Source organism: Eriocheir sinensis, chromosome 8 (genome assembly GCF_024679095.1).
Source record: "Eriocheir sinensis breed Jianghai 21 chromosome 8, ASM2467909v1, whole genome shotgun sequence".
NCBI classification, from domain to species: domain Eukaryota; kingdom Metazoa; phylum Arthropoda; class Malacostraca; order Decapoda; family Varunidae; genus Eriocheir; species Eriocheir sinensis.
Window position 1 is genome coordinate 23,180,458 of NC_066516.1, and position 16,747 is coordinate 23,197,204.

The 16,747-nt window shown below is 43.2% G+C and overlaps 1 protein-coding gene across 8 annotated transcripts in view; it reads left to right on the top strand.

Annotated features, from left to right (window-relative positions):
- Positions 1-16,747, top strand: part of LOC126995711 (endothelial PAS domain-containing protein 1-like) — a 280,018-nt gene that overhangs the window by 143,739 nt on the left and 119,532 nt on the right. The window lies entirely within an intron of this gene.

The following is a 16,747-nucleotide window of genomic DNA, read 5'->3' on the forward strand; positions in this document are numbered from 1 at the left end:
AATGAATGAGAGAATATAAAAAGTTTCCGTCCTCTTCCCCTCCATTTCTCCTCCTCCTCCTCCTCTCTCCCTCCCTCAGACTCTCCCTCCGGCACGTTTCTTTTCCCTCTCCCTCCCTCGCTTCCCTTCATCACGAGATCTAACAGAGACAAAACTTGCAGGCCAGTATGTAAGGAGGCAAGACTGTTGTGACTCCCCTGAGAGAGAGAGAGAGAGAGAGAGAGAGAGAGAGAGAGAGAGAGAGAGAGAGAGAGAGAAGCGGAGAGGGGGGAGGAAGGAGAGGGAAAAAGACAGCCAGACAGACACTAAGACAGAAAAACAATCACTCACAGACAGAAAGACAAACACGGACAGAGACAGACAAGAAGAGAGAGAGAGAGAGAGAGAGAGAGAGAGAGAGAGAGAGACCAGTTATATAGCTTTGGCGGGGAAGTTGAGGGAAAATATCGGTGTTACTTATTCTCGCGTTGTGCCTCTCTCAAAAAAGTTTTCCCGCCGCATCCGAGAAGTTCCGCGCGTCGCCTCTTTGTCACAGGAGAAAAGTGACATTGACGGCGCCTCTTCCTCCGCCACCTCGGGCCATCGCGCCATGACGGAGACGGAAGGGGGAACTGAAAGCGAAAAAGAGCAACTAAAACAAAGACGGGAAGAGGCAGAGTAGGAGACAGAATAGTGTGGGATGAAGCAGAATAGGAGAAAGAGTAATGGAGTCTATGCATGGTGGAACATGAAATGAAAGAGAAGAAAGGTAATGAGAAACTAAAAGAAAAGTAAAAATGGAAAGAGGAAAAGTACGAAGAGAAGTGACAGTAATAGAAATGAGAAAGAGAGAAAAACAGAGGAAAAAGAAACGAAAAAGAAAAGAAGAAATGAGAAGAGAGAAAGTTGGAATAGAAAAGGCAGCAAAAGAAATGGGATAGAGAGAAAGAGTGAAAAAAATTAACATTCAAACTAGCTTTCATTATCGTAAAAAAATAGAAGAAAGGAAAAGAGAAACAGAGAAAGTGATAAAAGAAAGCGTAAGAAGGAAGAGAAGAAACACTAAAAGAAATTGAAAACAGAGAGAAAAGCGAATGAAAAAAACATTACATTCAAACTATTTCTCTTTATCGTCGCATCTTGATCTCCATTTATTTTCCTGCTCCTAATAAGCGTAAGATATTCAGAGACGAAAAACGATCCGCCGATATCGTCCTGAGAAACGGAAGGGGAAACATGGCAGGATATTTGGGCGAGATGGAGATAGCAAACAATATGTCAACGGAGACTCATATCTGTAGCTGCGAGACGCTTTTTTCTCCCTCCAGCGCGTACGAAGCGTCTGGGGGGTCATATTCCTTAACATTTCGTCGCCCAAGCTCACATATTCGACAAGGCTTTCGTAGTAGTTTTGGGCATTTCCAGGGGTAGTTTTATGACCCTAGTGGTAGTTTGACCCTTCCTCTATACCATGAACCTAAGGCAACACTCATTAGGACCAGATTGATCTACTTTTTGGCCTTTGGAAATAGTCGATGAGAGAGGCGAAAGCGTCTGAGAACAGCGGCCTGGGAGTGAAGCGAAGAGACACAAACGATACTCAACAGTAGACGATTTGGAGGCAATGACGATTCCTTAGCATATAAGAGAGAGAGAGAGAGAGAGAGAGAGAGACCTAGTTATATTGTTGAACGTAAATATGATATTCCAAATTAAATTGCTTCCACTCAGTCAGTTGATGGATCTGTACACTTTGTTTGTTTGTTTCCATCCGTACGCGACTGAAATGGAATATTGTAACAAATGGGTGTTATTGTTCGGTAAATGGAGCTTGATAAGATTGTCCGTCGTAAAATATACATACTATCCTTCCTCTCTCGCTATCTATCTATCTGTCTATTTATCTCGCTGTCTACGTCCTATACCTATTTGTTACAACGTCAATATGTTGTTATATCTCACGAGAGGCGACGTGACCAGCCTTTCCGATACACAATTGGTGGTGGTGGCCGAAGAAAAAAATCCACGGTGACGGCTTGCCATATTTCAATAACTTTTGGTATTTCCTCCGTAGATTCATGAGGAGAGGTAGTGTGTGTGTGTGTGTGTGTGTGTGTGTGTGTGTGTGTGTGTGTGTGTGTGTTTCTCATCTGCTTTTCATAACCTTTTGTTGCAAACTTTCCCACTCTCCCTCGGGTTGTCTTAATTCACATCCATTCACTCCCCTTCACAATTAATACGCACTAAATATAAAACGTGGCGTCCCTGTGTCTCTTCTCTCCACGGAGGCTCATTTATAGAATAGAACGAGGGAGTGTGTTCATTAGAGGGAGATTGTGAAGGCGAAAGGAAGGGTCGGGAGAAGGGATTGAGTGAGAGATGTATGTGAAAAAGGGGAATATTTTGTGTTAGTTGATTAGTGATGTGAGATAAGGAAAAGTAGGAAGCGCGACTTTAATTAGAGAGTGAGAAATTTGGTGAAAGAAAAAACAGCGTATTGCCGTTTGGGAGAAGCTGAGTTGGGTTTATTGAATTGCAATGTGTTTTAAGATCGTTTTTGTTAATATTGCTTGTTAAATAAGTATATCTCGCCTCCAAAAGTACCAGATAATGAGGCGATCGAGATATTAAAGCTTACTTCTTCGCTATGAGATTTAAGCTAAAATTCAGTATATTGTGTTAAATGTTTCCCTGACTCCTCTATAGAAAAGTAGTTAATTTTCATTCCACTCGTTTATCGTTTTTCCTTCCCGTCTCTTCATGAAGCGAGTAATAAACTACCGGGTCAAGGAAATACAGAAATACAAAATCTTCACCCCTTGCAACGATCGGAGAGAAAGGAAGATGAAACAATGAAAACTGAAGGAAAAACAATCGTGGTCCAATAACCTTTCACTCCCTCTTTCTCTCATATCCTTCCTTAGATTTCCGTTTTCCGCCAATTTTCACCCGTTAAAACCCAAATTCTCTTCCATAAAAGATGAGACAGAAAGGAAGATGAAAAAGAAATTACGAAGAGGGAACAAAATATCACTCGGTAGTCCCCATAATCGTCCTTCCACGCCCCCTTCATTTTATCCTTTCCCAAACTTCTTTTCCTCGTCTCCAGTCACCCACCCAGCCATGCAGAGCCACCCGACGCCCCGCAGACACGTCCCCAATCCCCCGAGTCTCAGTATTGGGTTTGTGATCAACTAGATAGATGTTGATTATTATTGATCGTTCCGAAAGCTCGCGTCGCGCCACCCTGAAAACTTTGAGGTCGTGGAGGAGACTATCCGGCCCCAACTCCTGCACTACGAGGGTCCCGCGAGGCTACAAGAGGGTTCCGCGTCCGTGATCTGGTTGTGGGATGTTTTTTTAGAAGGGCTCAGCTCGCTTGTCCCTCGTGTTAAGTGCATTGTGGCCTCCTCTGCAAAGGTGATCTGATGCTACAAAGGGTCCCACGTAGCAGACAAAGGGCGCTGGGTTCGTGATCTGGTTACGGGTTTGTTTGTATGGTTTTTTTTTAGGCGGGCTCACCATGTTTTGTCCCGTATGTTTAGTGCGTTAAGGGATTGTGGTGAAGTGAATTGAAGCCGCAGCCCGCTGAAATCAACTCGGAGGGACTAGTATTTCCACCCTCTGTATGTGTGTGCTTTTTTACAGTAACGGAATCAGTTTAGGGCAAAAGAACAAAAACGAAAGAGCCCTCTACGTTGCTCCTGCGAAAAGAAGACAGAGAGAGGCCAGAAGAAAGGATCAGTTTACGTTAGAGGTGACTGATATCTAAATTATGGTGGAGTATAACAGAACAGTCAAAAAAAATTTCGTCGAGGTGTTTTTTTTCCAGTAACGAAATCAACTTAATTAATGGCAAAATAACAAAAACTAAAAACCCGCTACCCCGCCCCTGCGAAATAAATAAAGAGAAGTTAGAGAAGAGTCTTGATACTTAATATATGCCACGTATGATATAAAACAAGGTCAACCATTCCTTTGTCGAGCTGTTTCGGTTAGAGAGGCGGCTTGATACTTGATGTATGATACATTTTAATGAAACAAAGTCGTCTTTTTCTTCGTCGAGGCATTTCGGTTAGAGACGTAGCTTGATACTCGATATACAAAACATTTTAATAGAACAAAGTCAACCTTTTATTCATCGGTGTTTTTTTTTTCCGTGAGCCCTGACACTTTGCACTCGCCTCAGACCCCTCTCAGGAGCTCGCGTCTCCAGGCCCAGGATTGACGCCGCCGTCTGCCAGATGACGCGCCCTGAAGCCTCTAGGCGTGATGGGGGATCGCGAGGCTCGGCGCTGGGAAGGTGGCGGGTGGCGGTGGCGCGTGGATCGAACACTCTCAAAGGAATCAAAAGAGAGAGAGAGAGGGAGGCGAGAGATGGGAGTCTGGGAGGTTTTTTATATATTTAGTAATTTGCTATTTTATATATATTAAGGTAAACAAAGACTAAGAGGGATATGAGGGGTAGGATTTTGTGCCTTTTTAATGTTTTGTCCATAAGTTTACTTTTTTATTTATTTAAGTTAACAAAATAGACTGAAACGGATGCCAGGGATGAAATTCTGTGCCCTTTTCAAATATTCTGCCCAGTAATTTGCTATTTTTATGTATTTACGTAATCAAAGGAGACCCTAGAAATACAGAATCGAACTTGTAACATGATTCATAAGAGGGAAGGGATTGCAAGGGGTGAAGATTTTGTATTTCTGTATTTCCTTGACCCATGTAGCTTATCATTCGCTTCATGAAGAGACGGAAAGGAACAACGAGTGACTAGCGATAAACCCAGACCAGGAACCATGACTGGGAGAGGCTTATGAGAGATGAGGATTTTTCTGGTGTAATTTACTGACTCTGCTCTTAATTACTTATATCACAGGCAGAAAATGTAAACGAATAAATGATAGAAAACATTATCTACGTGGGTTACAAAACACTCACGAATATCACAACAGGGAAAGGAAAGTTGAATAACGTTTATTTATTTTAATTATTGCCTAGAGCTATTTTATGCATGCAGTTTTATTTCATTAGTTTGTGTAAGGAAGTAATTTTATCGTTTTTTTTCTTTAGGTTGTCGAGGAAAGTAATTTATAATCGAATACGTAAACAGAAAGCCGAAACAGATGAAGGCGAGGAACTAGTCTCGAATCTTTTTTTAAATAGAATAGGCTTTAGTCGTTAATGCTCTCTCTCTCTCTCTCTCTCTCTCTCTCTCTCTCTCTCTCTCTCTCTCTCTCTCTCTCTCTCTCTCTCCCTTTAATTACTTACGTTCATGTCAGTATTCGATTCCTTTGGTCCTGACTCCTGCTTTCCGTTCCTCTTTTTCGCGTCGGGGGAGGCGGAGGATCACAAAGGAGCAGGAAATGGAACACTTGAGATTGTGTTAAACGTTAATTAAATGGAAGAAGGGAAAGACGAGGAGAAGAACGAGGACGAAATGCAAAGGAAAAGGCGAGATAATGAGATAATGTCCAAGTAATCTAAGTTGAGAAAATGCTTTATTCAAATGTCAGGGAGAGAGAGAGAGAGAGAGAGAGAGAGAGAGAGAGAGAGAGAGAGAATAATAAATTGTAATTCATTTGGAAATATGCAAAGAAAAGAGAAGAAAAGAAAAGAAAAGAAATGATGAAAAGAGAAAAGAAAAGAGAGAGAGAGAGAGAGAGAGAGAGGTTAAACTTCGACTCAAGGAAATGAAACGTAAGAAAGAAGAGGGATAAAGAGAGTGAATTAACTAACCAAAGCGAAAGAGGTTAAATAGCTGTGATAAATCTAAGAGGAGAGAGAAATACACAGTAAGAGACGTGTGACTATATTATTGAACTAGGATGAAAAGAATGGGAAGTGAAACGCCGTGCTACCGAGAGGAGGAGGAGGAGGAGGAAGAGGAGGAGGAGGAAGATAAATGACAGTAAGATGACGGCAACGAAGAGATAGTGTTAGTAATAGAAATTGATGGTGATGATAATGATAATATTAAAAAAGATGAAGAGAGTATACAATAAAAAGAGGATGTAAAGGAAAAAGGCGACGGTGGAGAAAATGATAAAGATGATGAAGAGGAACGAAAAAGTCCAGAAAAACGAAAAGGAAGTAGAAAAGAAGGCAAAGAAGAAAAGGGATAATGGCCGTGAAGAAAATGAAAATAGGGAAGAGTACGAAAACAACAAAAAGAAAGAAGATAAAAAGGCAAAGAAGGAAGAATGTAAAGGTGGAAAGACGAATAATGATGAAGAAAAGGGAAGAAAAGAAACGAAGAAAACGAGTCAAACAAAATAACGAAAAACGAAAAATGAAACCAGGAAAGAAAGTAAAAATGCAAAGAATGAAAAAAAGGTAATGATGAAGAAGAAGAAAACGAAGAAAACGAGTCGAACAAAAAAACGAAAAGAAAAAACGAAAGCAGGAAAGAAAGGAAAGGTGCAAAGAATAAAAAAAAGGTAATGATGAAGAAGAAGAAAACGAAGAAAACGAGTCGAACAAAAAAAACGAAAGCAGGAAATAAAGGAAAAGTGCAAAGAATGAAAATAAAGACAAGAACGAAGAAAAGGAAAACGAAGAAAACAAATACGACGGAAAAAAAATGACAACAGAAGAAGGAAAAGACGAAGCAGATAAAAGGAAACAGGTGAGGAAAACAATCACAAATAAACAACATACATACTGATGGTGATGATTATTATGATCGCCGATGCAGCAAGACTCGGGACCCTTTTTCCTTTATCGTTTTAGCCCAATTGTGTTTATCCCCCCATGAACGTCACCTTCCTTATCGCCTTCCCCTCAGAGCACCGCGGCCACAATGCTTCCTTTCGCCATAGCCACGAAAATGCCAAAGGAGAGTGTGCATAAAAGAGAGAGAGAGAGAGAGAGAGAATAGCTACCTTTCCATGTTTTTGTCTTGTCTTTCCCCTTTCTCTCCTCTTGTTGTTCCCCCCCCCCCCTCTTTCTCCTCCCTTCTTTTCTTCTCTTTCTTCCTCTTCTCCTACTTGTAGTGCTCCTCTCTTCTCGTCTCACCTTTTTATCTTCCTCCTCTCCTCCTCAGATTGTTATTTTTCTTCATCCTCCTTCCATATTTTTCCTCTTTTGATTTCATCTTCTTACCTCTATTTATCTAACCTCTTTTCCTCCTCCTCCTCGTCTTCTATTCCTGTTTCTCTCCCTTTTTCCTTCTTTTTGATTTCCTCCCTTTTGTCCGTCTCCATTCCTCGCAGCTTTCTTTCCTCCACCTCGTCTCTCGTTTCTTCCCGTTCTTCTCCTTTCTTCCGCTTGTTGTTGATTTCCTTCCTTTTATCCCTGTCTTCTTTTATCGTAGTTTCCTTTCCTTCATCTCATCTCTCTTCTTCTCCCTGTCATTCTCCTTTCCTTTCCTTTTTTATTTCGTTCCTTTTTTCTCTTTTTTCACTTTCCACAGCTTCCTTTCCTCCTCTTTCTCACCTCCCTTCCTCCTATTTCTCTGCTCCCTCATTTTCTGCTTTCCTCTCTCTCTCTTTCCCTCTCTCCTTTCGTCCGTAACTTCATTCCTCGCGTCTGCAACCTCTCTCTCTCTCTCTCTCTCTCTCTCTCTCTCTCTCTCTCTCTCTCTCTCTCTCTCTCGCCTTCCTTCGTTCCCTCCTAGCGGCACAATATCTTTAATTCCTGTCTCCCTTCACCTTCCCGCCCGCCTTTTCGTCCGCCGCCCCTTCTCATCTCTCAGGGAAGTGACCTCGTCCCTCTGCCGCGTGTGAGAAGGTCTTGTCTAGCTCCCCCTCTCTACTTGGCCCTTTCTATTATTTTTTTTCCTTTACCCCACTTGCTCCCCTCTTTTTCCCCTCTTCTTTCCTTTCTTTGTCTCTTATGCCCTATTTTTCCCTCTCTTTCCCCTCTTTTATCCCATTTGCTCCCCTCTTTTTTTCCCCTTTTCTTTCCCCTCTTTTCTCTCACCCCACCTGTTCCTTTTTTCTTCTTTTCCCTTTCTGTTCTCTGTTTTCTCTTACGTCCCTTGCCACTCTCTTTTTTCCCTTTCTTTCCCCTCTTTTCTCTCCCCCCCCCCCTTACTCCCCTCTCTTTCCCTCTTTCTCTTTTTCCTTTCATTCACATTTACAATCCTCTTCGTATTTTTTAGTTTTCCTATTTTTCCCATACTACTCTCGCTCTCCTTTTTCTCTCCCTTTTCTCCCTTTCCATGATTTCTCTCCTCTTCCTCCTTTGCTGACGTGTTTCTCTTCTTCTTCATCTCCTCCTTCTCCTATTGCTTCTCGTCTTCCCTCAATCACACGGAAGTAATATTATTATTCAGATCGCTTCTCACATTCCATCCTTCCCTCATTAACTGTATTCTTTTCTCTGGTGATTTCCTCTTATGCCTTACCTAACATCCTCATCTTCTCCACCCCTTCCTCCTCGTCCTCCTTCTCTTCTTCGTCTTCTTCTTCATTTTCTTCTGCTTCTTCGTCTTCTTCTTCTTCTTCTTCTTCTTCTTCTTCTTCTTCCTCCTCCTCCTTTCCCTTTATCCAACAGAGGTATTTTTATCTTCTTCTGCCGCTCTCTCGCTGCGTCCTTTCCTCCTTCACTCCCTCTCTCCATCCACCTTTCACATTTTTCCCCTTCCCTGAACCCTGTCACCTTGCCTTTTCCTACCTCCTCCCCCTCCTCCTCCTCCTCCTCCTCTTCCTCTTCTCTTCTTATCCTCTCTTCACCAAATACAACTTTTTTTTTCACGACCAATACTACCACCACCTCCTCCTCCCTCTCCTTTCTCCTCTTCCTTTTCTTAACCCTCGCGTCTTATTCTCCCTCCCTATCTCCACCCATCCTTAAGTCACTAATCAGGGACTTCAGAAATGTCCCCCATCCTTTTTCCTGCCAACGAGACCCGCATCTTCGCCTAGCATCCCTTTAAACATGTTCCTTTGTTCCTTTATTCGCTCTACCTCCCATACAAGCTAAGCCCAGAATCCCATATCCACGCATTCCTACCCATTTCCCTATATTACCTTATACCAGTCCCTTCCATTACCCTACTTCTTTCTCCTATCGTCCATATAAAAATGACCTCCCATATAAGCTAAACCTGTCTCCCCATATCCACCCATTGCTACCCATTGCCTTATATTACCTTTTTCCAGTCACTTCCATTACCCACGTTTCCTTCCATCCATCCCTTTAGACTCGCTGAGCCTCTTAAACTAATCCAACAGCTGGAAAAGACGGTCTGCTAAGTCAGAGAAGGCGACAGCACAAGGATATAGGCAAAACCTTTTATTCCAATCGAGTATAATAAATAGCCAGCTGGAATTCATTTAGTGCAGTAGTTATTAAGTCGAAGATTCAAAGAAAACGTCAACGAGAGGTAAAAAAAAAGTAGAGAATAGTATATGAAAGTTTACAAAAGTGGAGTACGGGTGAATATAAAAGATCAAAGGGTAAAAACTGCGGCATAAATCGAGGTAGGAATATAATTATTGTGTACCGCATCCACCATTTCCTCCTGGTGTCCCTCCCTCCCTCCTTCCCTCCCTCCCTTTCTCCCTCCTCTCCTCCTTCCTTGCCTCTGTCGCTTCACTCTGCCGCCCTCCTCTCCCTGTAACCTTGTCAGTCCCAACGTAAAGCAAGGTACTGAGAAATCTACATCCATTAGTTGGTGTTGCCTACGAGAGAGAGAGAGAGAGAGAGAGAGAGAGAGAGAGAGAGAGAGAGAGAGAGAGAGAGAGAGAAGGGGGCGGGTGCTGGTTTGCTACTAATGGGAAATATGACAACGGGAAAAATAAGATAAAATATAGAAGGAAAAGAAGGAGGAAGAGGAGGAAGTAATAGTAAACAGCAGCGTGGAAATGAATAAAAAAGGAGGAGGAGGAGAAAGAAAAGGAGGAAGAGAAGGAGTAAAAATGAAAAGCTGGAGGAGAAGGAGAAAGAAAACAGGAGAAGGAAGAGAGAGGAGGAAAGAAATATAACAGAGAAGCGAAAACAAGGAGGAGGATATAGAAAATTGGAGAAGAGGGAAGAGAAGGAGGGGGAAGAGAATATGGAGGAAAAGAAAGACGAAACAAGATGCCGGAGAAAGAGTTGGAGGAGGAGAAAGAAAACAGGAGGAGGAGGAGGAGGAGGAGGAGGAGGAGGAGGAGGTATGATATGATCGCTTGTCACCTCTGATGGCAGGCTCTTCCTTTGGGACACGAGAGGAAGAAGTGAAGAGGGGAAGAAGAGGGAAGGAGGAAGAGGAGGAAGAGGACGAGGAGAGACTTGGGAGAGGACGCACGAGATAAGAAAGAGAAGAGGCTTAGAAAGTGTCATTGTTTATTATTATTTTTATTATTATTATTATTATTATTATTATTATTATTATCATTATTATTATTATTATTATTATTATTATTATTATTATTATTATTATTATTATTATTACTTTAAGATCATATTCCGCCCTCATCACATATTAAGCATCCTGTCAGTGTCATTATCTCCTCCTCCTCCTCCTCCTCCTCCTCCTCCTCCTCCTCCTCCTCCTCTTCTTCCTCCTCCTCCTCCGTCTTCTTCTCTCCCTGCTTCCTCTTCCTGTGACTTTATTATCAACTATTTCCTTTGCCGATTATCTTCCAGTCCTCCTCTTCCTCCTCCTGTTTCTCCTTCACCTTCTATCTTCCTCCTCCTTTTCTCTCCTCTTCGTCCGTGACTGCCTCCTTATACCTCTCATTTTATCTCTCCCTTTCCGCTCTTTTTCCTTACCTTTCCTTCTCAATTTCCCTTTTCATCTCACTCTCTTTCCTTCTACCTCCATCTTTCCTTTTCTTCTATATCTCTTTCCTTATCTCTTTTCTTCTCCTGTTTCATCTATATTCTCCTCTCCTTCCTTCTCCTTTCTTCATACGTTTCTCTCTCATGCATTTTCATCCTACATGCATTTTCATATCGCATTCCTTCTCCTTCTTCCATTCTTTCTCCTCCTCCTCCCCCTCCTCCTTCTCCTCCCCAGGGAGAGACCAACACTCCCCGTGGTCGGCCTGGGGGTGTGCAGTGCTTAGGCCTCTGAAGGACTTTCTCTGCCTCTCACTCTGTCGCCTGGAGGAGGAGGAGAAGGAGGAGGAGAGTGAGGAAGAGGAGGAAGAGGAGGATTAGGAGGAGGAGGTGGGTGGTGGGATGCAAGTGTGTGTCCGGAGGCAAGAAAGGTTGGCAGAGTTATATTATTGTTATTATTATTATTATTATTATTATTATTATTACTATCATTATCATCATTATTATTATTTTTATGGCTGTTATTACTTCCTTTATCTATTTGCTCCTCCTCATTCCCCTCGTATCTTATTTCTCTTTCTCCACATCCTTTTTTTTACGTTTCATATTTTTATTCATTCATTTCGTTTTCTTTTTTTTTTATTCTCTACATCCTTCTTATTAATATTCCTCCTCCTTTCGTCCTTGTTTTCCTCTCATCCTGCTCAAATGACTCATCCTCCTTCCTTCCTTTATTCCCCTAACCATTTCCCATTTTTCCACTTATATTCCTTTTTATCGCATTCTATTCCCTTTCCTCCACATCGTTTCTTCTTATTGCCCTTCCTACCTCACGTTTTACGTCTCTCTCACTCTCTTTCTCTCCTCCCCTCCCCTCCAGTTTCCCTCCCCTCTTTCCCTGTTTCCCTTTCCTTACCTGGTCATTCCTCCCTCCCTCCCCCTCTCCTTTGCCTCCTTGTTCCCTCTTTCTTACCTGACAATTCCTCCTTCCCACCCTCTCTCCTTCTTTGCCCTTTGTTCCAGCTTTGTTATCCGTCCATTCCTCCCTTCCCTCTGTTCCCATTCTCCTTCTCCTCTGCCTCCTCGTCCCCTCTTTCGTACATGAACATTCCTCTCTCCTTCTCTCTTTTTCTCTCCCCCTCCTCTCCTCTTCTTGTCCCATTCCCATTCCTGCACTTCTCTCCTTCTTTTCCTCGTCTCTTATTTCTCCGGGGCAGGAATGGCAGCGCGCGGGGTTGTTTCTTTTCCTCGTGTCTTTGAAATTTTAGGAATGTTCCCGCGTTGCTGAAAACAGGAATGGCTGGATTATTTCAGACGAGACACCGTGAAAGGAGAAGCAGGCAGGAGGAGGAGGAGGAGGAGGAGGGGAAGGAGGAGGGGGTGGGATGGAAGAGGAAGGAGGAGGGGGATGGAGGAGAAAGAGATGTTGCTTCAGGCTGTGTGTGTCTTGTGTGTATTCGTGTGTGTGTGTGTGTGTGTGTGTGTGTGTGTGTGTGTGTGTGTGTGTGTGTGTGTGTATGTGTGTGTGTGTGTGTGTGTGTGTGTGTGTGTGTGTGTGTGTGTGCGTGTGTGTGAGAGAGAGAGTAAGGGAGAGGCAGAAAGGATACAAAAAAATAAGAATTCGTACTCATTATGTTCTTGAAAGAGAGCGAGTGTGTGTGTGTGTGTGAGAGAGAGAGAGAGAGAGAGAGAGAGAGAGAGAGAGAGAGAGAGAGAGAGAGAGAGAGAGAGAGAGAGAGATGAAGCATTTACTACGTCCATTGACTTACCTTGTATAATTATTTCTTCAACGCCACACCTGAACTTCGCCTCTTGCAGGTGGCTTCCCTAACACTTACCTGCCCTTTAATCACAGCCTTGCATTTTTAACTTTCTCTTAAGTGTTTAGACAAGAGTAGCATTTATTTCTACCCTTTAGATGGATAGATAAGGCGATAAACAGATAGAGGGAGAGAGAAAAGACAGCTGTTTGAGTGAAGACAAGTGAAGAGGAAATATTAAAGATAGACAGTGAAGGAATACCACTCGGGAAGGGATAGAAGGGAAAGAAAGACTTGTGAGAGGAGGGAAACCTAGGGAGAGCAGAGAGCTTTGAGGGAGACGATATAACAACATAGACAACAATCAACAGCAATAATTAGACAGCGACGGAAGGAAGAGTTGTGAGAGGAGATACAAGAAGACCAGAGAGTTATGAGGGAGACGATATACAGACAGCCAAAGAAATAGCAACGAGAAAGCTATGTAAGGAAAAGTTGAAGTTGGGAGATGAGACATTGGTACACAAGGACGCCATATAAAAAGCGAACGTTCCTTCCTTTAGTGCCTCAGTAATACACAAAGGAACGACCCAAGGGAGTATATAAGGATCCTGACATCCTCTCTTGGGTTAGTCTTCGTCTTGAGCCGCCCCCCGCCTCGCTGCGCCTCGCCTCCCCTAGAACAAAGGCGGTGCGTGAAGGGGTGAGCCGTGTACCGCCCCGCCACCTCCCTTGTCCCCTGCGAGCGCCTATTATATGTTCTTCCTCCCCCCCTCTCTCCCTCCTTCGCCCACTCCGTCTGTGTCTCTATTCATTCCTTCTGGGTATTCTGTCTGCCTCCCAGGTGTACGAGCGTCATCCCTGTGCCTGTCTCGTACCATACCTGTCTGCCTTTTGTCTTTCTGTTTTCGTTTCTGTTATCTTCTGTTCTTTTTATTTTCCTGTGTTTGTTATTTTCGTGTTCATGTTCTCTTATATTTGGTCTTCTTATTTTGGTTATCTCTTTTTTTTGTTGTTCTTCTTTTTCCTTTTTACTCTTTGTTGTTTCTGTATTTGTATTTGTTTCCAGGTTCTCTTAAATTTCATCTCTTTCGTTAGTTTTTGGGTCTTTTGTTTCTTCCCTTTTTCTTGGGTTATTAATTGTCGCTATCTTTGTTTACCTTCCGTCTTCGTTTTTATGTTCGTTTGTTCGTGTATTCCTGCCATTCATCATTTCTCTCCTTCTTTGTTTCTTCTTTTATTCTTCTTTATATTTTCCTGTCAGCCATTATTCTCTTTTCCTTTTCCTTCTTTTCTATTTTTTTCCTATTTTCATCACCTTTACGATTCTCCATTCTTCATTTCTCTCCTTCTTTGTTTCTCCTCTTATTCTTCTTTATATTTTCCAGTCAGCCATTATTCTCTTTTCCTTTTCCTTCTTTTAATCTTTTCCTATTTCCATCACCTTTACGATTCTTCATTTCTGTCCTCTTTTCTCTTCTTATTCTTATTAATATTTATCAGTCGACTTTCATTCCCTGTCTTTTTCCTTTCATTTCTTATTTATTTTTATGTCACCTTTGCATTTCCTTATCCTCTACATCCTTTCTTCTCTCCTTTCCTCTTACTTATCACCTTTGTTTCAGTCTTTCTTCTATGTTTCTCCTCTCATCTCTTTCTCTCGTCTCCTCTCCAGCATCATTTCTTCTCATCACACATCGCTACGTCCTCACATTATCCCTTCTTTTACTCATCTTTCAACATTCTCCTAACGTGCCTTTTCACCTTTTCCTCCCCCTCTCTTCCTCTCTCACTCTCACTCTCTCTCCCTGCATTAACCTACCTCCACAGCAGCAATTTTCCTCCCCCCACTTTCTGACCTTTCTCTCACCTCTTGTTCTTCCTCGGCCACGCCTCTAGTCCCCCTCCAATTCGTCCCCTGTCACTTTCCGCTCCTTCCTAGTCTCCAGATTTCCACTTGCCCTTCTCGCCCCTTCCTCGCCCTTCCTCGCCTTTCCTCCGCCTCTCCTCTCTCAGCTAATGGAAGGGTTGTGACAGTGCCTCTTACTACTGGTCTCTCTCTTCCCCCCTCCTCCTCCTCCTCCTCCTCCTCCTCTTCTTCTTCTTCCTCTAATACTACTAGCGGTCAGTTTACTCTCCAAAGCTTCATCGCGCCTCCCTCTTCTCTCCCTCTCTTTCCCTCTATCTCACTCTCTCCTTCCCTCAGCTTCCCTCCATCTCCTCTCCTCTCTCACGTCATCCTTTATCTCCATCATTCTGCCTCTGCCTCCTCCGTCTTTTATCTCCTTTTATCTCCACCTCCTCCTCCTCTTCCTCTCTTCTTCCTCTTCTCCTCCGTCCTTTTATACCTCCCCTGTTTCTGGTCTAATCAAAAACCTGTTGTTGTTGTTGCTGTTTTCAGAGTTCCGTTTCATTAGTTATTTTCTCGTTTTATTTTCCTTGTTTTCTTATCAACTTCTTCTATGTCTCTCTCTCTCTCTCTCTCTCTCTCTCTCTCTCTCTCTCTCTCTCTCTCTCTCTCTCTCTCTCTCTCTCTATCTCCCTCTCTCTCTCCCTTGCCTTCCTTTACAAATACCCAGCCTAGCTCCTGTCTTACCTAGGAGAGAGACCTCATAGTGCCTTCTCAGTGACCCTTTTTCTCCCTCCCTCCCCTTCCCAAACTTTACCTCTCTCCTCTCTTTGCTTCCTCTTTCCACTCCTTTCCTCATGCTTCCCTTCGACCTCCCTGCTCTGTCCTCTCTGCCTGTTGCACCTCTCTCTGCCTTCTCTCTTTCCTGTTTCTCCTCCTTTCTCTTCCCTTACTTGTCCTTCCCTTCCACACTCTCTCTCCTTCAACTATCCTTCACCTTCTCATCTCAATTCTCTCTGTCTTTTTTCCTTCTTTCTCTCTTACCTGCTTCTCTCTCCCCTCTTTCTCTGTCTACCTACTGTTTTCTCCTTTTCTCCCTCTCTTCCCTCTCCATCTCCTCTCTTCCTTTTCTCCCCTCTCCCATACCTGTTCTTCTTATTTACTCTTCTCCCTACCCAAATTAGTTAGCGCAGAGATTATCACCTCCTTCAAGAAAACGCATTGATCGCCACTTTGCTGCATCGGGGTGAACTGAACGTTCCAGAAGTAGATACAAGTCTTTAATCCTTTACAAGCCACTCCTATGGCAAACGGATTGATTGAATCACTGAACGCAGGCAGCCTAGTAATGAGCCAACAGGCTTTCTGCTGCCTGCTAGTCCATGTTTCCATGTTTCCATGTTTCTCCCCTGTCTCACTCTTTCTAGTCTCCTCTCTCCCCTCACTTCCGTCTACTCCATCCGTTTCTCTCCCTCTCTCCGCTACCCGTGCCTCCCGCACGCTCACCTTTCTCCCCTATGTCTCCCACTCTTTCTCCCTCTCTCCCTTCCTTTCCTCTCTCCCTCCTCCTCACACCTGGCCAAGCCACACACACTGAGGAGGGACCAGTTCACATATAGATGGTGGATTTATCACCCTTAGCGACACCACAGCGTTGACTCCACTTACCAGAAACACTTTTACCTCCACACACACACACACACACACACACACACACCTCACACTCACACACACACACACACACACACACACACACACACACACACACACATATTAAGCGCTGACCATCCGGCCAAATACCAACTCGTTTTCATTATGTGTGGCTCATCTGTTTGATTGGGTTAGGTTAGGTTGGAATAGGCTGGGTTGCGTTAAGTGGGGGATTTGACTAAGAGCAGGTTAGGTTTGTGGGTCTGAATTAGGTAAGGTAATGTTATGTTAAGCTAGGTTAGAGTTCGGATAAGGTTTTGATTTGGTTTGGTTAAGATAGATTGGGTTGGAAGGCAAGGTTAGGTTAGGTGAGATTAGGTTTAGTAAGGTCTGGTTGGGTGGGGTAGGTTAAATTAAAGATGGGATTGGGATTTGGTTTGGTTTGTTAAGTTAGATTGGGATGGGTGAGGCTAGGTATAATACAAGGTTTAATTAAGCAAGACTAGGTTTGGTTAGGTAAAGTTAGATTTGGTAAGGTCTGGTTAGGTGGATAAGGGGATTAATTCAGAGATTAGGTTAGGTTTGGTTGGTTTGGTTAGGTTAGACAGGGTTGGGTAGGATTGGGTGTAGTAGATTTAGTAAAAGGTTAGGTGAGAGTATCAAGTTAGATTGGTTTTGGTAAGGATTGGTTGGGATTAGATCGAACATAGTAAGGATTAGGTAAGGTTTGGTATGGATAGGCTGGGTAGTAAACTTGTTTAGGGTTTCGTGCAGATTAGGTTAGGTTAGACGAGAG